The sequence below is a fragment of the Bufo gargarizans genome, chromosome 4 (assembly GCF_014858855.1).
Source record: "Bufo gargarizans isolate SCDJY-AF-19 chromosome 4, ASM1485885v1, whole genome shotgun sequence".
Taxonomy (NCBI): Eukaryota; Metazoa; Chordata; class Amphibia; order Anura; family Bufonidae; genus Bufo; species Bufo gargarizans.
In genome coordinates, this window is record NC_058083.1 from 183,404,927 (window position 1) to 183,428,599 (window position 23,673).

The 23,673-nt window shown below is 49.1% G+C and overlaps 1 long non-coding RNA gene across 1 annotated transcript; it reads right to left on the reverse strand.

Annotated features, from left to right (window-relative positions):
- Positions 1 to 77: 77 nt before the first annotated feature.
- LOC122936259 lies at positions 78 to 4,476 on the reverse strand. Its single transcript, XR_006388899.1, has 3 exons — positions 2,565 to 4,476; positions 2,358 to 2,481; positions 78 to 137 (listed from the first exon to the last, which is right to left on the reverse strand). It is a non-coding gene; the product is annotated as an uncharacterized LOC122936259 (long non-coding RNA).
- Positions 4,477 to 23,673: the final 19,197 nt, after the last annotated feature.

Here is a 23,673-nt window from a genome sequence, read left to right on the forward strand (position 1 = left end):
CAGGACCCCCCTATATAGATGTGTATAGGGCTCAGCTCCATCTACCTGATGGTTCTCTGGGAGCTTCTCCTCTGGACAGTCCTGGGAATACAGAGGACGGGGACATCTCTTGGGGGGATTTCTCCTCCTGGATCCATCTGTGGAGACACAAGCACACAGTGACTGAATACATGGCCTCCTGTAGATCTGTCTATAGATCAGACACTTCTCTCAGCTTCTTCACTTCTAGGTTTAGTGATTGGGGTTTAAATAACAATGGTCTGCTCCTCAACAAATTTCTATTAAACCCCAAACTAATCCAGTCACCCCACACAGAAATCCCAGGCCTGGAGCTGCTCTTATATATCAGAGACTGGGCTTTCACTCCTTCCTCAGGGGATTCCAGGCCGGCGGCCTGCCTCCCCTACTTCAAGGATCATACTTACTTGCTCCCCACCTCTCCTCTCCTCAGCTCTGGCTCCCATGTCTACATCTTGTGGTCTAGGATCCTCTTCTGCCAACCGTTGGCTTAAGCAGTGACGTGTCTCTTGTAGGGAGCAGGTATGATTCTTTCAGTAGGGGACATCCATGCACTTACACACCTTGGCTGCTATCAATGATTTAATTAATGATCTGAGGAAGGTTCTGCCATGCTGAATGCACTTGTGCACACAAATCATCAATATCGGCTGCTGTTAACACCTTTTAAAATTGCTGACCAATGACGTTCCATATGTGCTCCATAAAATACAAATCTGGAGATGCTGCAGGCAAGTTTAGGCCAATGAGGCTGCTCACAGTACCATGAGCAACTTTTAGCCTGACAGGGTCCTGTTGAAAAACGACTCCTGAGACACCTTGGAGAAAGGTCCCTACCACTGGTTCCACAAGCAAATTAATGTAAGGCTAAGCTGTTGGTGTCCATAAAACGAAGGCTAGAGTGGTCCGGTTATCATACATTATGGGGTATAGACCTCCATTACCATCTTGCTGTGTACTATGATAGCCCTAGAGGGCGATGGCATAAGGTCAATGGAACACCTGTTTTTGGATCTCTGGCTCATGGCCCAATGTCGTGTAGGCACCTTCTGATGGTTTGTGTAGACACCGTTTGCCGCCTTAAGCTTGGGATGTGAGAATTTCACTTTCTGTACAGAATGGATCACTAGCCATTCTTCTGATCATCCATCTGTGTAGAGGCTCTCCTCTCTGCTCCTCTTGCCGTCATTCCAGTCATTGTTGTTCTCCCAACCACCAGGACACACAACATTAAACAGTGCCGACATCTGGACCTAGGTGTGTAGTGATAAACCAATGCCTCTGAGGTCAAGGATTCTGTCCTCTCAGTTTGCGACATGTGGAGATAAATGGCACATTGATGAACAGGAGACATTGCACAATCATCCCATATCACTTTTCATGTGGGTAAAAAACTTTGCTTTCAATCTGGCTTTTATGCCCCTCCCACATTTCACAGATTGGAGCTAGGTGCTTGAAAATTTGATCACCTGCAGATATTAGTAACACCTGCTACTTCCTCTACCGGCATAACTTTACGACTTTGGGGCGTTACAATTTCCATGTTGAGGAGTATGTTTCTAGAATATATGGACAGCAGTTATTATTGAGGAGTATTTAAGGTTTAGGATCTTTTCTCCATGTGCATAATTCAATATCACCAGACTGCACAGTGATAAAGATGTCCGATTCGCAGCTAGAACACTCCAGGGCGAACATCTACTGCTGAAAGCCACATGTCCACTGATAGGACCAAGAACTGGAGGAGGACTTAGAGAGACAAGAGCTCGGTGATCGGACCGTCTCCTCCACGTCACGTATAGCACCTTGTGTCTTCTCTCCTTGTGGAGTAACTAGAGGTTCCCAAACATGAAGGGAGGAGAATTACTGGAAAGTCAGTATGGAATAAGGATGTGTTCACACCACGTCTGAGCCTTCCATCGGAGGTACATGTACACGTCACAGTATAATTTTTCTTAACATGACAGCCAATGGGTGACACACACCACTATATGGTGTCTGTCACACTCCACCTTCAGATGTATATGTGAAGACATTTTTCCAGCATTTATGTCAAATAGAAACCATTAACATGATGTTAACACAGTCTACGTTTTTTTTGGAGTGGGTGGGAGATGCACTGAAAAGCATTGAGATGTAGTGAAGCCTACTCTACCAGCCTGGCTGATGCCAATAGGACACTGTGCTGCTATCTTCCAAGTGAATGAAAAAACTCTAACGTGATATGACCGTGGAATAACATGTGGAGCTCCTACATTACATGTCATTACACACGTGTACACACTGCACATGACTGGACAGGCTCTACCACGGCCTCTTTTCATCTCGTCTCTTCTTACCTGGTGATGTCAGAGGCCGGGGAGCCTCCATCATGGCCTCCTTGTACAGATCTTTGTGTCCTTCTATGTACTCCCACTCCTCCATGGAGAAATAGACCGCCACCTCCTGACACCTTACAGGAACCTGACAACACAATGACACCGTCATCACCCAGACCCCTCCAGTGCTGTTACTGGAGAATTTCCCAGCATTCCCAGCAGTGTCACCTCTCCAGTCAGCAGCTCCATCATCTTGTGGGTAAGTTCTAGGATCTTCTGCTCATGTACCAGGGGGCGAGGCTCTGAGATGGAGGTCCTGCTCCACCCTCCTGACCCGTGGATGATGGGAGTCCCCCCCAATGTCTTCTTCACTATGGTATAATCCTGTGGATGTAGAGAAACATTGACTCCAGATCTAAAGTCAGAATCCCTCCCTGGATCACTAGAAGCTGGAATATCATTACCCTCTAGACCACCAGGCCCCTTCTGCACACTTCTAGAGAATCCCCCATGACCCCCGTCCACTGGCAGAGAGCTCCATATACTCGCTGCTCTTACAGTAAAGACTCCTCCTTCTGTGTTGGTGGAAAAACCTTCTTTCACTCACAAATCTGCATCCATCCCAGCACTCCCCTACCTATTACATGCACAGAAACCTACAGGCCATCGACCCTCATACACTTACAGACACTCTACATGCATCATTGTCCCCAATCTCTTCCCTTTCCTGCCCCGATAAGGCTGTAAATCACTACAATGACACCCTAAGAAGCCCCCTGGACAAAGTAGCGCCCCTACCCTCAGAACCTTCAAACACAGACCAAAGCAACCCTGGCTTACATGCTGAACACCTATGGAGGAAAACTCGCACACCCGAGAATTTCCTCCATTACAAGTTCATGCTACGGACCTATAACTCTGCCCTCAACCTGGCTAAACAGACTTACTTCACCACTCTAATCTCCTCACTGTCCAACAACCCAAAAAAACTCTTTGACACTTTCCAATCCCTCCTCAGTCCTAAAGTTCAGGCACCCACCACAGACCTCTCTGCTGAAGACTTAGCTGCCTACTTCACAGAGAAAATAGAACATATCCGTCATGAAATCATCTCCCAGACACTAAGTACTATTCATCACCCCCCCCCCCCCCCATCTCACTGTCCACATTTGACCCAGTCACGGAAGAAGTCTCCAGGCTTTTTCTCGTCCTACCACTTGCGCCTCTGATCCCATTCCCTCACACCTACTCCAGTCTCTCTTTCCGGCTGTCACCACTCACCTAACAAAAATCTTCAACCTCTCCCTCTCCTCTGGTATCTTCCCCTCCTCTTTCAAACACTCTATCATTACTCCATTAATAAAAAAAAATATCTCTCAACCCATCCTGCACAACTAACTACAGACCAGTCTCCAATCTTCCCTTCATCTCTAAACTCCTGGAGCGTATGGTCTACTCTCACCTTACCCACTATCTCTGTGATCACTCTCTCCTCGATCCATTACAATCTGGTTTCCACTCCCTGCATTCTACAGAAACTGCCCTCACAAAAGTGACAAATGACCTCCTGACAGCAAAATGCAATGGTAACTACTCTCTCCTCATTCTCCTTGACCTCTCTGTAGCTTTTGACACTGTAGACCACCATCTCCTGCTTGCCATGCTCCAATCTATCCGCCTAAAGGACACCGCCCTCTCCTGGTGTTCTTCCCATCTCTCTGGTCGCTCTTTCAGTGTATCATTCGCTAGCTCCACTTCCTCATCTCTCCCACTCGCTGTTGCAGTTCCTCAGGGTACAGTCCTAGGCCCTCTCCTCTTCTCCCTGTACACAGCACCAATTGGACAGACCATCAGCAGATTTGGCTTCCAGTACCATCTCTATGCTGATGACACATAACTATACACTTCATCCCCTGACATCACACCTGCTGTATTACAGAACACCAGTGACTGTCTCTCTGCCGTCCCTAACATTATGTCCTCTCTCTATCTGAAACTAAATCTTATCTCAGGGTGACTTTTGACACTGATCTTTCTTTCACCCCCTATATTCAATCTCTCTCCCGCTCATGTCACCTGCACCTCAAAAACATCTCTCGTATCCGCCTCTTTCTCACTATGGAAACAACAAAAACTCTCATTGTTGCCCTGATCCACTCCCGCCTTGATTACTGCAACTCACTATTAATTGGCCTCCCCCTCACCAGACTCTCCCCTCTCCAATCTATTCTTAATGCAGCAGCAAGGGTCACCTATCTGTCCAACCGCTACTCTGATGCCTCCGCCCTGTGTCAGTCATTGCACTGGCTAGCCATACACTATAGAATCCAATTCAAACTGCTCGTCCTCACCCACAAAGCCCTCCACAGTGCTGCTCCCCCTACATCTCTTCCCTCATCTCTGTCTACCACCCTACATCTCTTCCCTTATCTCTGTCTACCACCCTACCCGTGCTCTCCGTTCAGCCAATGACTTACGACTGACTTCCACAAAAATCCGAACCTCTCTCTCCCAGCTCCAAGATTTCTCCCGAGCTGCACCGGTTCTCTGGAATGCCCTACCCCAAGAAATCAGGCTCAATCACAACTTGCACCGTTTTTAGCATTCACTAAAAACAGATCTTTTCAGGGTGGCCTCTCACCTCCCTTGATCTAACTTCCCATGGCCCATCTATCATTCCCCGAAGCTGAGCCTCCACTGCACCCAGAAGCACTTCGTATATTGGCCGCTGACCGGCTCATGTGGCTTTATATCTGCTCCCCTATTCTCCCAAGATGGCTGGACTATCGTACATAACAAGCACTTCTACCTTTTGTTTCACCCCTATCCCCTCATAGATTGTATGTAAGCTCTTGCGAGCAGGGCCCTCATTCCTTTTGTTGCAATAATCGACTTGTCTGTTACTATGTTATTTATGACTGTTTGTACATGAACCCCTGAATTGTAAGGCGCTGCGGAATACGTTGGCGCTATATAAATAAAGATTAATATTATTATTATTTCCTCTAGACATAGTGGAGGCCTCCTTGTTATAGTCCAGTATCATCTAGATGTCAGACTAGTGATAGAAATCCTCCCTCCAGGCCACACTCCGGCCATCTCCTCCTCCACTTCCTCTCCTGCTGGGTACAACGTGCCCACTTACCTTCTCATGGCTCCTACAACATGACTATTGGTCACCATGATCCATCACTGACCATACTGGTGGCTGATCTTCAGGTTCCCCATCACTTGGAAGGTCTGGAGGCCGTTCTCCAGGACCCTGGACTCTTTCTATCACTTCCTATGATGGATTCTCCTTCCTGATGTCTGACTTGTTACAGAATACAATAAAGAGGAGAAAAAAGTTTACCTCTCCGCTCAGCAGGGAGATGATCTCCAAGGTGAAGTCTAATATTCTTCTGCTGATCTCCTTCCTGTCCATCCTTTGAGGCTCATTCAGGACGAGAGAAGTGGAGGAGCTGGAGGCTTCTAGTACTGCAGGCGCCTTTATGAGGAGAAATCCTCCAGGGAAAAGAACATTAGTGAGATCCAGAACCGCACTTACTGCTCCTGAAGAGACCCCCCTTCTCAGAGCCTCCAGCACACCAGTAAATTGACTTTTAAGCAATTGTGCCCTGCAGATTTCACACAATGTCACACCTGGAACACGCTAGACTCCTGCTTACTACATGCTGTGTCCGGACCACACTTGGACCATGCCCTGCTTCTTTTTATCTGCTGTGTAAGGACCATATCTGGACCGTGCTGTGCTCCTGCTTTCTATCTGCTGTGTCCAGACCACACTTGGACCGTGCTCTGCTCCTGCTTTCTATCTGCCGCGTCCGGACCACACCTGGACTCTTCTCTGCTCCTTTTATCTGCTGTCTCCGGACCACACCTGGACCGTGCTGTGCTCCTGCTTTCTATCTGCCGCATCCGGACCACACTTGGACCGTGCTCTGATCCTGCTTTCTATGTGCCCCGTTCGGACCACACCTGGACCGTGCTCTGCTCCTTTTATCTGCTGTGTCTGGACCACACCTGGACCGTGCTGTGCTCCTGCTTTCTATCTGCTGCGATCCGGACCACACCTGGACCGTGCTCTGCTCCTGCTTTCTATCTGCCCCGTTCGGACCACACCTGGACCGTGCTCTGCTCCTTTTATCTGCTGTGTCTGGACCACACCTGGACCGTGCTGTGCTCCTGCTTTCTATCTGCTGCGTCCGGACCACACCTGGACCGTGCTCTGCTCCTGTTTTCTATCTGCCACGTCTGGACCACACCTGGACCGTGCTCTGCTCCTGTTTTCTATCTGCCGCGTCCGGACCACACCTGGACCGTGCTCTACTCCTGTTTTCTATCTGCCGCGTCCGGACCACACCTGGACCGTGCTCTGCTCCTGTTTTCTATCTGCCACGTCCGGACCACACCTGGACCGTGCTGTGCTCCTGCTTTCTATCTGCCGCGTCCGGACCACACCTGGACCGTGCTCTGCTCCTGTTTTCTATCTGCCACGTCCGGACCACACCTGGACCGTGCTCTGCTCCTGTTTTCTATCTGCCGCGTCCGGACCACACCTGGACCGTGCTCTGCTCCTGTTTTCTATCTGCCACGTCTGGACCACACCTGGACCGTGCTCTGCTCCTGCTTTCTATCTGCCACGTCCGGACCACACCTGGACCGTGCTCTGCTCCTGTTTTCTATCTGCCGCGTCCGGACCACACCTGGACCGTGCTCTGCTCCTGTTTTCTATCTGCCACGTCTGGACCACACCTGGACCGTGCTCTGCTCCTGCTTTCTATCTGCCACGTCCGGACCACACCTGGACCGTGCTCTGCTCCTGTTTTCTATCTGCCGCGTCTGGACCACACCTGGACCGTGCTCTGTTCCTGCTTTCTATCTGCTGTGTCCAGACAAAACCTGGACCGTGCTCTGCTCCTGTTTTCTATCTGCTGTGTCCGGACCACACCTGGACCGTGCTCTGCTCCTGTTTTCTATCTGCCACGTCCGGACCACACCTGGACCGTGCTCTGCTCCTGTTTTCTATCTGCTGTGTCCAGACCACACCTGGACCGTGCTCTGCTCCTGTTTTCTATCTGATTACTGACCACTCTCCAGTGTCCAGACCACACCTGGACCGTGCTCTGCTCCTGCTTTCTATCTGATTACTGACCACTCTCCAGACCATACCCGGACCGTGCTCTGCTCCTTTTATCTCTCGTGTCTGGACCACACCTGTACCGTGCCCTCCTCCTGATTTCTATCTGAAGTGTCCGGCTGACACCTGGACCGTGCTCTGCTCCTGCTTTCTATCTGAAGTATCCGGATGACACCTGGAACGTGCTCTGCTCCTGCTCTTTATCAGATGTGTCGTGACCACACCTGGAAGGTGCTCTGATCATGCTTTCTATATGCCTCATCTGGACCACACCTGGAATGTGCTCTGCTCCTGCTTTCTATGTGCCGCGTCCGGACCACACCTGGACCATGCTCTGCTCCTTTTAATCTGCTGTGTCCAGACCACACCTTGACAGTGCTCTGCTCCTGCTTTCTATCTCTCATGTCTGGACCACACCTGGACCATGCCCTACTCTTGCTTTCTATCTGCTGTGTCCAGACCACACCTGGACCATGCTCTGCTCAATTTTATCTGCTGTGTCTGGACCACCTCTGGACAGTGCTCTGCTCCTGCTTTCTATCTGCTGTGTCCAGACAAAACCTATCTGTTCTACATGTGACCGCACCAGAGATATCTGCAGTACCTGCTCTACGTGTGACTGTACCAGAGATATCTGCAGTATCTGCTCTACATGTGACTGTACCAGAGATATCTGCAGTATCTGCTCTACATGTGACTGTACCAGAGATATCTGCAGTATCTGCTCTATGTGTGACTGTACCAGAGATATCTGCAGTATCTGCTCTACATGTGACTGTACCAGAAAAAACTGCAGTATCTGCTCTACGTGTGACTGTACAAGAGATATCTGCAGTATCTGCTCTACGTGTGACTGTACCAGAGATATCTGCAGTATCTGCTCTATGTGTGACTGTACCAGAAATATCTGCAATATCTGCTCTACGTGTGACTGTACCAGAGATATCTGCAGTATCTGCTCTACGTGTGACCGTACCAGAGATATCCGCAGTATCTGCTCTACGTGTGACTGTACCAGAGATATCTGCAGTATCTGCTCTACGTGTGACTGTACCAGAGATATCTGCAGTATCTGCTCTACATGTGACCGTACCAGAGATATCTGCAGTATCTGCTCTACATGTGACCGTACCAGAGATATCTGCAGTATCTGCTCTACATGTGACTGTACCAGAGATATCTGCAGTGTCTGCTCTACATGTGACCGTACCAGAGATATCTGCAGTATCTGCTCTACATGTGACCGTACCAGAGATGTCTGCAGTATCTGCTCTACGTGTGACCGTACCAGAGATGTCTGCAGTATCTGTTCTACATGTGACCGTACCAGAGATATCTGCAGTATCTGCTCTACATGTGACCGTACCAGAGATATCTGCAGTATCTGTTCTACATGTGACCGTACCAGAGATGTCTGCAGTATCTGCTCTACATGTGACTGTACCAGAGATGTCTGCAGTATCTGCTCTACATGTGACTGTACCAGAGATGTCTGCAGTATCTGCTCTACATGTGACTGTACCAGAGATGTCTGCAGTATCTGCTCTACGTGTGACTGTACCAGAGATATCTGCAGTATCTGCTCTACGTGTGACTGTACCAGAGAAATCTGCAGTATCTGCTCTACGTGTGACCGTACCAGAGATATCTGCAGTATCTGCTCTACGTGTGACTGTACCAGAGATATCTGCAGTATCTGCTCTACATGTGACTGTACCAGAGATATCTGCAGTGTCTGCTCTACGTGTGACTGTACCAGAGATATCTGCAGTGTCTGCTCTACATGTGACTGTACCAGAGATATCTGCAGTGTCTGCTCTACGTGTGACTGTACCAGAGATATCTGCAGTGTCTGCTCTACGTGTGACCGTACCAGAGATATCTGCAGTATCTGCTCTACGTGTGACTGTACCAGAGATATCTGCAGTATCTGCTCTACGTGTGACTGTGCCTGAAATATCTGCAGTATCTGCTCTACGTGTGACCGTACCAGAGATATCTGCAGTATCTGCTCTACGTGTGACTGTACCAGAGATATCTGCAGTATCTGCTCTACGTGTGACTGTACCAGAGAAATCTGCAGTATCTGCTCTACATGTGACTGTACCAGAGATATCTGCAGTGTCTGCTCTACATGTGACTGTACCAGAGATATCTGCAGTATCTGCTCTACGTGTGACCGTACCAGAGATATCTGCAGTATCTGCTCTACATGTGATTGGCAGAGAAACAGGGTTGGCAGAAGGTAGTCTGCTGCTCCAGGCAGATGGCGCCCCCTTAACACTACCTTAATAAGGGGTTTAATCACAGCTGATAATTGTCTGACTGCTGCAGAACCTCCTAATACACACCTCAGCTGCTGCAGGACCTCCTAATACACACCTCAGCTGCTGCAGAACCTCCTAATACACACCTCAGCTGCTGCAGAACCTCCTAATACACACCTCATCTGCTGCAGGACCTCCTAATACACACCTCAGCCGCTGCAGAACCTCCTAATACACACCTCAGCCGCGGCAGAACCTCCTAATACACACCTCAGCCGCGGCAGAACCTCCTAATACACACCTCATCTGCTGCAGGACCTCCTAATACACCCCTCAGCCGCTGCAGAACCTCCTAATACACCCCTCAGCCGCTGCAGAACCTCCTAATACACACCTCAGCTGCTGCAGAACCTCCTAATACACACATCAGCTGCTGCAGAGCCTCCTAATACACACCTCAGCTGCTGCAGAACCTCCTAATACACACCTCAGCCGCTGCAGAACCTCCTAATACACCCCTCAGCCGCTGCAGAACCTCCTAATACACACCTCATCTGCTGCAGAACTTCCTAATACACCGCTCAGCCGCTGCAGAACCTCCTAATACACCCCTCAGCTGCTGCAGAACCTCCTAATACACCCCTCAACCGCTGCAGAACCTCCTAATACACACATCAGCTGCTGCAGAACCTCCTAATACACCCCTCAACCGCTGCAGAACCTCCTAATACACACATCAGCTGCTGCAGAACCTCCTAATACACACCTCATCTGCTGCAGAACCTCCTAATACACCCCTCAGCCGCTGCAGAACCTCCTAATACACACCTCAGCCGCTGCAGAACCTCCTAATACACACCTCAGCTGCTGCAGAACCTCCTAATACACACCTCAGCTGCTGCAGGACCTCCTAATACACACCTCAGCTGCTGCAGAACCTCCTAATACACTCCTCAGCTGCTGCAGAACCTCCTAATACACACCTCAGCTGCTGCAGAACCTCCTAATACACACCTCAGCTGCTGCAGAACCTCCTAATACACCCCTCAACCGCTGCAGAACCTCCTAATACACCCCTCAGCCGCTGCAGAACCTCCTAATACACCCCTCAGCCGCTGCAGAACTTCCTAATACACACCTCAGCTGCTGCAGAACCTCCTAATACACACCTCAGCTGCTGCATAACATCCTAATACACACCTCAGCTGCTGCAGAACTTCCTAATACACCTCAGCTGCTGCAGAACCTCCTAATACACCTCAGCTGCTGCAGAACCTCCTAATACACCCCTCAGCCGCTGCAGAACCTCCTAATACACCCCTCAGCCGCTGCAGAACTTCCTAATACACACCTCAGCTGCTGCAGAACCTCCTAATACACACCTCAGCCGCTGCAGAACCTCCTAATACACACATCAGCTTCTGCAGACCCTCCTAATACACCCCTCAGCCGCTGCAGAACCTCCTAATACACCCCTCAGCCGCTGCAGAACCTCCTAATACACCTCAGCTGCTGCAGAACCTCCTAATACACACCTCAGCCGCTGCAGAACCTCCTAATACACACCTCAGCTTCTGCAGACCCTCCTAATACACCCCTCAGCCGCTGCAGAACCTCCTAATACACACCTCAGCTGCTGCAGAACCTCCTAATACACCTCAGCTGCTGCAGAACTTCCTAATACTCACCTCAGCTGCTGCAGAACCTCCTAATACACCTCAGCTGCTGCAGAACTTCCTAATACACACCTCAGCCGCTGCACAACCTCCTAATACACACCTCAGCTGCTGCAGAACCTCATGAATGACAAAAGAACTACAAGTCACTATATAGCTATTATTGAAAATTAGTGGGCAACATAAGTAGGGGTAAAAGTAGAGCAAAGTACAACTCCCAGCATGTGCAGACTGTTATTACAGGGCATCATTCAGCATTACTGGGTGAGAGAAGTACAACCCCCAATATGTCCAAACTATTATGAGGCAGCAGTATACATTGCAGGGAGAGGGCTATAACAGGACAGAACTACAACTCCCAGTATTTATCGGATGTTAGGAGTTAATCCCAGGACACCACTGACCTCTCCTCCAGGTCTGTAACCACTTCCTCTGCACTGGTCACGTGACGATGACATCACCAAAGGTCCTTCTCCACCTCCTAGTATTCCCTCCTCTCACAGGCGGGGCCTATCCTGGGGGAGGGGGCACTCTGCAGCCGTTGAAGGACGCCACTGGCTCCGCCTACTCAAATTGCATGATGGTGACCTCATCACAGGTGTTTCACAGGAGCTCCGCCCCTTCCTACACTGATCACATGACAGAGCTGTCATGGCAGGTCCTTTACCTCCTATTCTCCCTTGTCCTGCTGAGCTCCGCCCCCTGCACTGATCACATGACAGTGACGTCACCGCAGGTCCTTTAGCTGTTCCGTGGAGTATGCTGGGCTGCTGAGCTCCGCCCCCTGCACTGATCACATGACAGTGACGTCACCACAGGTCCTTCAGCTGTTCTGTGGAGGATCCTGGGCTGCTGAGCTCCGCCCCCTGCACTGATCACATGACAGTGACGTCACCACAGGTCCTTCAGCTGTTCTGTGGAGGAGCAGTGATGATGGAGGATCCTGGGCTGCTGAGTTCCCCCGGTAGGATGCTGCGTGTGGAGAGTCTGGGATTACCCCCCCCCCCCCGTGATGGGGGTTATACTCTGCTGTGATGGGGGTTATACTCTCCTGTGATGGGAGTTATACTCTGCTGTGATGGGAGTTATACTCTGCTGTGATGGGAGTTATACTCTGCTGTGATGGGGGTTATACTCTCCTGTGATGGGAGTTATACTCTGCTGTGATGGGAGTTATACTCTGCTGTGATGGGGGTTATACTCTGCTGTGATGGGAGTTTTACTCTCTCCTGTGATCGGGGTTATGCCTTGAACACGGCATTGTTAGGGTTAATTATTATTAGATTAGTAATTGTTAGCAAAGCCCCTGGAGTTTACCCTTTACCTGCTGCCTTATCCCGAATCATGTGACCCTGTGACATCAGAAGGTCCGCTCCTCGATGCTGAGGACAGTCATTGGCTGCAGTGGTGTCATGCTTCAAGCAGTCTTGAGGCCACCACCAGCAACAGACGTTTTCCCCCCATCTCAGCACGAGGAAGCAGTTGGGCCGAGCTCAGGGCTCCTGGGGGCAGCCTCCTCAGCTACTGTGGTCACAATTCACCACAGGATCTGAGGGGTTAAATGTCTGCAGTCGGCATTCTCACTTATCGCAGACATTAGCCCAGGTGTCTGCTGTTTAAAACATCAGAAACCCAGCAGCCATGGCGCCTGCTGCACTTGTGAGAGGGTGCCATACTTAAAGACCCGATTCCATTGTACCAATTCTTTCAAACAAAACTGTGCCATCAGTTAGTGTATTATTGTTTGACCAAATTCCTGGACGACCTCATCACGGAGGATCTCTCGGGATATGTTGTTACCAATTTATACTGCACAATGGCCACCAAGTTGGTACTGAGCTATGTCTCTTCTACTCGGAGACAGTCCCAACATGTAGCCACTACACATATAGAGACATCATACACACTCACAGACAAGGGTCACAGAAGGACAATACCTGGAACTAGGACATGAACAAGCGTGAAGGAACGGTGAGAACAAAGGTCTGACTTACCGGCTTTTATTTGTGGCTCCCGGTTCCCCGGTATCAGTGTTCCTTGTTGATCATTAGCGATGAGCGAATCGTCTTCGGATGAAACATTTAAAGTCGATTCGCATGAAACTTCATTTGAATACTGTACGGAGCGAGCGCTCTATACGGTATTAGAATGTACCTCGGAACCGAAACTGAGTTCAGGAGTTGTTTTTTTACAGTAGAAATTCATTTATGAAGTTATTATGCAAAGTCTCTCGAGACTTCATGAATTAATAATTTTGACTCATCTGAGCCAATACATTCTAACACTGTATAGAGCGCTCCCTCCGTACAGTATTCAAACAAAGTTTTATGCAAATCGACTTCGGATGTTTTATCACTCATCCCTATTGATCATTCCTGTGGATAACTGCCGGGATCCCGGACGAGCCCCCAAATATTGTGCTGAAGTTTCCTTTATTTTATATGAAGACCTCTGGGACTCGCCTCTTACAATCTGCAATTATTATGTGTCTTACACCTGCTGAAAAAGGATTCACCTGAGGAATGAATGAAAGCAGAGTCGTCTATGGATGGAACAGGGATTTCTATGTGAGGTGACTGGATTAGCTTGGGGTCTTGCAGAAAGATGTTGAAGAGCAGAACATTGTTATTTAGGCCCCGATCACTAAACCTAGAAGTGAAGGAGCTGAGAGAAGAGTCTGATCTATAGACAGATCTACAGGAGGCCATGTATTCAGTCACTGTGTGCTTGTGTCTCCACAGATGGATCCAGGAGGAGAAGTCCCCCCGAGAGAGGTCCCCGTCCTCTGTATTGCCAGGACTGTCCAGAGGAGAAGCTCCCAGAGAACCTTCAGGTAGATGGAGCTGAAGTCGCCCCAGAATCTGACCAGAAAGGGATCGAACCAAAGATCATTTTACATTTCTCTTGTTTAGGATGAAAATCTGATGGATATTAAGGCTGAGGTTAAAGCTGAAGCAGAAGAGGAGACAGATTTATGGGGCGATCAGCAGTGTAAGGAGGGGGGCTGTCATGGGTCACCTGGATACTACTCCCATCATCACATGTAATAATCTCTCCTGTCCCTGTGTGTTTCCTACAGATGGACTCATAGAAGAAAATCCCCTCGAGAGATGTCCCCGTCCTCTGTATTCCCAGGACTGTCCAGAGGAGAAGCTCCCAGAGAACCATCAGGTAGATGGAGCTGAAGTCTCCACAGAATCTGACCAGAAAGGGATTGAACCAAAGACCATTTTACATTTCTGTTCTTCAGGATGAAAATCTGATGGATATTAAGGTTGAGGTTAAAGATGAAGCAGAAGAGGAGACGGATTTATGGGGCGATCAGCAGGGTAAGGAGGGGAGCTGTCATGGGTCACCTGGATACTACTCCCATTATCTCATCATCACATGTAATAATCTCTCCTGTTCCTGTGTGTTTCCTACAGATGGACTCATAGAAGGAAATTCCCCCAAGAGATGTCCCCGTCCTCTGTATTCCCAGGACTGTCCAGAGGAGAAGCTCCCAGAGAACCATCAGGTAGATGGAGCTGAAGTCTCCACAGAATCTGACCAGAAAGAGATTAAACCAAAGACCATTTTACATTTCCCTCTTCCCCCTCCACGACGGATCCTGACCATGAGATGATCCTCCTTCCACCAGGCAGGGACAGTGAGGGTAAAGCAGCTTCTCCTCTGTGTCTTCCTGTCCTTCCAGGTGCGAGAGGACATCATCTTCACATGACAGCAGGTGCGGACATTCAGACTTACCTTGGGCTCTTAGGTTTGTGTAATGGAGCCTGCCGCAGACCTTTCTACCCTGCACCAGTGGAGGTGAGGACCCTCTCTGAGCTGCCTGAGATTCTCTGCTCCGGGGGGTGATGTCAGCAGGGTCTGGAGGCTTGGTGCCCACTCGATGCCCCTTCTGATGTTGGTGAGGCTGTGATCGGCTGGAGATTCTGGCTCCAGTGTGAAGGTGACAGACGCTCTCAGACAGTGATGGGAGGGTTCTTTCTACCTGGACTCCGGGCTGTGGACATCCGGTTTTCTGTGATGTGTGGAGCCTGGTGTAAGTGTCCGGCAGTGAGTGTGGTGTATGTGCAGCGTTGGGGTAATGCACAGGACTCCTGGGTTAATGAGCCCTTTTTTGCAGGTTCCTTTCCTTCTCTCTGGTGATTGATTAGTGATAAGGATGCAGTCCAGGAAGTATCAGTCAGCGCAGGAGCCGCGTTCTCCTAAATGCCGGATCTGTTCTGGTAAAATGCTAAAAACGTGCAGAGGACATTGTCTCAGAGGAAAGTACTTTATAAGATGAAGTAACGGACCTAGTCCACCCGGAAGCTCACTATGCTGAGGTGGAAGTTTCCTCATCTACATCCGACTCCGTCCACAGAGAACGAAGAATATTCTAAATAACCGTGGAGTCCCAGCTATGGGTCCTCAACACAGTGAAAGCTAGATATCCCTCAAAGCAAGGAAAACCAAGCAGAGGGTTGTCCCATTACATAGTTCACCAGATCCACCATATTAAGTGGCCCCTATGTCAAGATCCCGCTCTTTTACAAGCTTACAAGCTTTAAGGATATGACAGGAGAAGACCTAAGGCAGTTATCCATCCACAGACAACTGTTTCGGGGTGTTGCTCCTCATCAGTGTGGAGTAGGATTCTGGCTAACCAGGAGCAATGCCTTGGAGACTACTCAAACAAAAGAATAGCTGATCTTAAGGAGACCAGCTAAAGAAAACACAGTGGAGCCTCATTTAAGAGTCTCAACACAGCAATCTAAAATGCAAAGCTGGAAGTTCAGAGGACCACGCATGACGAAATGTTCATTGGTCTCGAGGAAAAGACCAGGGCATAAAATTGCAGTTGCCTGCCAGTGAGTTACAGGCCCACTGACTGTACTGTGTCCACTGCCCACCACTCATATCGGGTGGCACAGTACCTTGCACGCATAGTACCACTAATCAAAAAAAAAATGACAGGCAGAGGCAGGCCACCCCGTAGGGGCCGTCGTGGTGCTGTGATTTCCTTTGGCCCTAGAATAGTGCCCAGTGTTCAGAGGCCACGTACCCTGAACTCAAAGTTCTGAGGACATAGTTGACTGGCTAACACAGGACACCCAATCTTCTACAGCTTCTGCTCGGAACCTTGACGCACCATCCTCCTTCAGCTCAGCTTCGGGCACCTCTCAAGTTACCACTCGCCCGCCTGCCGCCACCACCAACACTAGCACCACAGCCACTTCACTTGATCTGTCAGAGGAGTTATTTACACATCAGTTGGAAGAAATGAGTGATGCGCAACCATTATTGCCAGAGGATGTAGATAACAGGGATATGTCTCAGTCAGGCAGCATTACACACATGGACGTACATGTGATGATGATGATGATGTACCCGCTGCTGCTTCCTTTGCTGAGTTTTCAGATACAAGTGAAGCGGTTGATGATGACGATGTGTCCGTGGATGTCACGTGGGTGCCCGCTCGAAGAGAAGAAGAACAGGGGGAAAGTTCAGGTGGGGAGACACAGAGGAGGAGGAGACGAGTTGGAAGCAGGGGGAGGTCGTCGCAAGGAGCTAGTGGCACAGTCAGACAGCATGTATCGGCACCCGGGGTTAGCCAGACAGGACGCCAATCAACGCATGCTGTTGCCACCACCAGAATGCCGTCATTGCAAAGCTCAGCAGTGTGGCATTTTTTGTGTGTGTCTGCCTCTGATAACAGCGATGGCATTTGCAACCTGTGCCAAAAGAAACTGAATCATGGGAAGTCCAGCACCCACCTAGGTACAACTGCTTTGCGAAGGCACATGATCTCGCATCACAAACGCCTATGGGATCAACACATGATGACGAGTAGAAGCAGCACGCAAGCTCAAAGCCACCATCCTCCTCCTGGTCCAGCATCTTCAGACACGTCAACCACTGCTGTCCTCCTTGCCCCCTCTCAACCATCCGCCACTCCGCCTCTCGCCTTCAGCAGTTCCATCTCATCTGCCCACAGTCAGGTGTCTGTCAAGGAAATGTTTGAGCGTAAGAAGCCACTGTCACAGAGTCACCCCCTGACAGCTGGCTTGTCGGAATTCTTAGCCCCTCCAGCTTTTACCATACAAGCTGGTGGAGTCTGAGGCCTTCAAAAAATTTGTAGCTATTGGGACACCACAGTGGAAGGTACCCGGACAAATTTTTTTTTCACAAAAGGCAATCCCCAACCTGTACTCTATTGTGGAAAAGGAAGTCATGGCTTGTTTGGCACACAGTTTTGGGGCAAGGGTCCATCTGATACCTGGTCTGCAAAGCACGGTCAGGGCAGGTATATCACGTACAGTCGTGGCCAAAAGTTTTGAGAATTACATAAATATTGGAAAAGTTGCTGCTTAAGTTTTTATAATAGCAATTTGCATATACTCCAGAATGTTATGAAGAGGGATCAGATGAATTGCATAGTCCTTCTTTGCCATGAAAATTAACTTAATCCAAAAAAAAACCTTTCCACTGCATTTCATTGCTGTCATTAAAGGACCTGCTGAGATCATTTCAGTAATCGTCTTGTTGACGAACACAAGGCTGGAGATCATTATGTCAGGCTGATTGGGTTAAACTTGACTTGACTTGTTAAAAGGAGGGTGATGCTTGAAATCATTGTTCTTCCATTGTTAACCATGGTGACCTGCAAAGAAACGCGTGCAGCCATCATTGTGTTGTATAAAAATGGCTTCACAGGCAAGGATATTGTGGCTACTAAGATTGCACCTCAATCAACAATTTATAGGATCTTCAAGGAAAGAGGTTCAATTCTTGTTAAGAAGGCTTCAGGGCGTCCAAGAAAGTCCAGCAAGCACCAGGATCGTCTCCTAAAGAGGATTCAGCTGCAGGGATCGGAGTGTCACCAGTGCAGAGCTTGCTCAGGAATGGCAGCAGGCAGGTGTGAGCGCATCTGCACTGCACAGTGAGGCGAAGACTTTTGGAAGATGGCCTGGTGTCAAGAAGGGCAGCAAAGAAGCCACTTCTCTCCAAAAAAATCAGGGACAGATTGATCTTCTACAGAAATATTGGTGAATGGACTGCTGAGGACTGGGGCAAAGTCATATTCTCCGATGAAGCCTCTTTCCGATTGTTTGGGGCATCAGGAAAAAGGCTTGTCCGGAGAAGAAAAGGTGAGCGCTACCATCAGTCCTGTGCCATGCCAACAGTAAAGCATCCTGAGACCATTCATGTGTGGGGTTGCTTCTCATCCAAGGGAGTGGGCTCACTCACAATTCTGCCCCAAAACACAGCCATGAATAAAGAATGGCACCAAAACCCCCTCCAACAGCAACTTCTTCCAACAATCCAACAACAGTTTGGTGAAGAACAATGCATTTTCCAGCACGATGGAGCACCGTGCCATAAGGCAAAAGTGATAACTAAGTGGCTCAGGGACCAAAACGTTGACATTTTGGGTCCGTGGCCTGGAAACTCCCCAGATCTTAATCCCATTGAGAACTTGTGGTAAATCCTCAAGAGGCGGGTGGACAAACAAAAACCCACTAATTCTGACAAACGCCAAGAAGTGATTATGAAAGAATGGGTTGTCAGTCAGGAATTGGCCTAGAAGGTGTTTGAGAGCATGCCCAGTCGAATTGCAGAGGTCCTGAAAAAGAAGGGCCAACACTGCAAATACTGACTCTTTGCATAAATGTCATGTAATTGTCGATAAAAGCCTTTGAAACGTATGAAGTGCGAGTAATTATATTTCACTACATCACAGAAACAACGGAAACAAAGATCTAAAAGCAGTTTAGCAGCAAACTTTGTGAAAACTAATATTTGTGTCATTCTCAAAACTTTTGGCCACGACTGTACACTGCGCATTGGGCAAACCTGCTGACGGCTGCCAAGCATGGAATGCGTGGCTCTGCAGAGGAATTAGGTGACACCGCCACGACTTGCAGGCAGGCCTGCTGCCACCTCCTCTACTCCTCCTACTCCATCCTCTTCCATAACCTCCTCGGCTGAGTCCTCTTCTGCTGCGTCTTGCTCCACATCAACTGCACCCCCCCAGCTTCCCAGGGGCTATTCCACATCCCGGATACGACAGTATCAGGCCGTCTTGGGGTTGACTTGCCTGAAAGCAGAGAGTCACACCGGACCAGCACTCCTGTCCGCCCTGAACGCACAAGTGGATCAGTGGCTGATCCCGCACCAACTGGAGATCGGAAAAGTGGTGTGTGACAATGGAAGCAATTTGTTGGCGGCATTGAATTTGGGCAAGTTGACACGTGCTGTGCATGGCACATGTGTTGAATCTGATCGTATAACGCTTTGTGCATAAGTACCCAGGCTTACAGGACATCCTCATGCAGGCCAGGAAGGTGTGTGGCCATTTCAGGCGTTCCTACGCTGCCATGGCGCACTTTTCCGATATTCAGCGGTGAAACAACATGCCAGTGAGGAGCTTGATTTGTGACAGCCCGACACGTTGGAATTCAACACTCCTAATGTTCGATCGCCTGCTCCAACAAGAAAAAGCTGTCAACGAGTATTTGTATGACCGGGGTGCTAGGACAGCCTCTGCAGAGCTGGGTATTTTTTCGCCACGTTACTGGACGCTCATGCGCAATGCCTGTAGGCTCATGCATCCTTTTGAGGAGGTGACAAACCTAGTCAGTTGCACCGAAGGCACCATCAGCGACATCATCCCATTTGTTTTCTTCCTGGAGCGTGCCCTGAGAAGAGTGCTGGATCAGGCCGTAGATGAGTGTGAAGAGGAAGAGTTGTGGTCACCATCACCACCAGAAACAGCCTTATCAGCATCGCTTGCTGGACCTGCGGCAACGCTAGAAGAGGAGTCAGAGGAGGAATGTGGCTTTGAGGAGGAGGAAGACCAACCGCAGCAGGCATGCCAGGGTGTTCGTTGTCACGTATCTGGTACCCATGGTGTTGTACGTGGCTGGGGGGAAGAACATACCTTCAGTGAGATCACTGAGGACGAGGAACGGGACATGAGTAGCTCGGCATCCAACCTTTTGCAAATGGGGTCTTCCATGCTGTCATGCCTGTTGAGGGACCCTCGTATAAAAAGGCTGAAGGAGAATGACCTGTACTGGGTGGCCACGCTACTAGACCCCCGGTATAAGCAGAAAGTGGCTGTAATGTTACCGAATTACCGGAAGTCGCAAAGGATGCAGCAGTTCCAAAACAAGTTAAAAAGTATGCTTTACACAGCGTATAAGGGTGATGTCACAGCACAACGGGAACAGGGGAAGAGGTGAAAGTAATCCTCCTCCTACCACGACCACGCCGGCAAGGACAGGACGCTTTACAGACGTGTTGTTGATGGAGGACATGCGGAGCTTTTAAAGTCCTACGCATCACCACAGCCCTTCAGGGTCCACCCTCAGAGAACGACTCGCCCGACTGATAGCAGACTACCTCGCCTTAACTGCAGATATCGACACTCTGTGGAGCGATGAACCCCTTGACTACTGGGTGTGCAGGCTTGACCTGTGGCCTGAGCTATACCAATTTGCGATAGAACTTCTGGCCTGCCTCGCTTCAAGTGTCCTGTCAGAAAGGACCTTCAGCGCAGCAGGAGGTATTGTCACTGAGAAGAGAAGTCGCCTAGGTCAAAAAAGTCTAGATTGCCACACCTTTATTAAGATGAATGAGGCATGGATCCCGAAGGGACTGACAGTGGGGGATGCATTTGACTTAAAAAAGGCCTGATGACTGAGATGAGCTGCCTTGGGCTAAAAATAGTCCACACGCTGCTGTATTTAATCTCTGCATGCCGGATGACTTGCGTGATTTCTCCGCCACCAACTAGGGTTCAAGCTGTCATGTTTTAGTGCACTTTCTGCCTGCGGCTGCAATAATACCTAGTTTTTCAGGCATGTGTACATGCCTAATTTTTCTGACCTCTGGTGCTGCACTGTGGCTGCAAAAACAAAAAAAAAGACACCTACATGTGTCAATTCCCCTTCGTGATCGTTACCTTGTTGTGGTGCAGGGGCTTGCGTATTACAATGAAGCGACCACCTCTATGAGTGTGTTGGCAATGTTGGCACACCCCAGATGATAAGGTCGTTGCTTCATTGTGAACAGACCAAAAGCGATCGGCTGGATAATTTGCATAGAAAAAACATAATTTTCTTTGTGATCATCTAAGGTGATCATTAAAGCCTACTAGGCCAACAATGGGCGCACACTGCAGAATCATTGTTTTCTGGGTCACTTAACTGTCACTGAACTACCTCAGCACGACCACAGGCTTTGAAAAAACCCCATTGCCTGCAATCTCCCAAACGTGCGCACGAGCACAGTCATCACTACACCAAGATTGACGCATAGAGGAATAACATTTATGTCATGAGTGTGTCAACTATTGACAACTCTTTGCGGTTGTCTAAAATCTATTCCATAGACCGGCCCCTGATAGGGGACGTAACAGGGATTAAACTGATAGGAATAGTACTACTTAACACACCACTTATATAGGATGCCACAGTACATTGCACGGCGCATGCGCAGTGCCCCAAATTGGAAGTAAGAGGACCGACCAACCATCTTTTGCCATCTCCCGGTTCCTAAAATTTATTCCATACACCGGCCCCTGATAGGGGACAAAACAGATTAAACTGGTAAGAACAGATTTTTTTTAAAAGAGGACAGCCTCTGCGGAGCTGTTTTTTTTTTTGGGCTGCGTTACTGAACGCTCATGCATAATGGCTGTAGGCTCATGCGTCGTTTTGCGGAGGTGACAAACCTGGTCAGTCAAACCCAAGGCAACATCATCGACCTCATCTCATATGCGTTTTTTCTGGAGCGTGCCCTGCGAAGAGTGCTGGATCAGGCCGTAGATGAGCATGAAGAGGAAGAGTTGTGGTCACCACCAGAAGCAGCCTTGTCGTCGTCGATTGCTGGACCTGCGGCAACGCAGAGAGAGGAGTCTGAAGAAGAGGAGTCAGAGGAGGAAGGTGGCTTTGAGGAGGTGGAAGACCAACCACAGCAGGTGTCCCAGGGGGCTTGTTGTCACCTTTCGGGGACCCTTGGTATTGTACGTGGCTGGGTGGAGGAAGAGACCTTCAATGACGTCAGTGAGGACAAGAAACGGGACATGGCTAGCTTGGTATCCAACCTTGTGCAAATGGGGAGTTTGCGGTTGTGCAAATGGACTGTTTGCAGTGTGTTAAACGGGGAGTTTGGTCTGTCATAGTTTGGTCTGTCACTGTGAAGCGGGCGTAACCCTTGCACTACCTGATCGTATACACACACTGGATGTTTTAAAGCACGTTATTCCAAACAATTTAGGAATGTTAGGTGATTTATGCCCTTTATGGATTACCCGACTCTGCGTCAACTCTGTAATTTTCCATGGGAGTTTTGCCATGGATCCCCCTCCGGCATGCCATAGTCCAGGTGTTAGTCCCCTTGAAACAACTTTTCCATCACTATTATGGCTAGAAAGAGTCCCTGTGGGTTTTAAAATTCGCCTGCCTATTGAAGTCTATGGCGGTTCGCCCATTCGTGAACATTTGCGGAAATACCTGTTCGCGAACGAAAAATTTTATGTTCGTGACATCTCTACTTATCAGCTCTGTCCGTAGTCAGGTCTATGGAGTCACTGTTATAAGATAATGCTCCTATGAATATATATTGGCTCTTTTCCTTCCGTTACTATAAGCCGTTTACATCCTTTCTGAAAGCGCGGCAGCCTCTGTAAGGCTCACAGCCAGGAGGGCTTTATAGCTTACAGGGGTGTGACCTCTACAATGACATTGTCTAACGCCCCATTTCAGAGAGAGTTATTGTTTGAAAAGGACTAGAAAATACATCTACTATAACATCCAGGCTCTAGCCATGCAGTCTACCATTACCACAGTGTATAACATCCAGCCTCTAACCATGCAGTCTGCCATTACCACAGTGTATCACATCCAGCCTCTAGCCATGCAGTCTACCATTACCACAGTGTATAACATCCAGTCTCTAATCATGCAGTCTGCCATTACCACAGTGTGTAACATCCAGCCTCTAGCCATGCAGTCTACCATTACCACAGTGTATAACATCCAGCCTCTAGCCATGTAGTCTGCCATTACCACAGTGTATAACATCCAGCCTCTAGCCATGTAGTCTGCCATTACCACAGTGTATAACATCCAGCCTCTAGTCATGCAGTCTGCCATTACCACAGTGTATAACATCCAGCCTCTAACCATGCAGTCTGCCATTACCACAGTGTGTAACATCCAGCCTCTAGCCATGCAGTCTACCATTACCACAGTGTATAA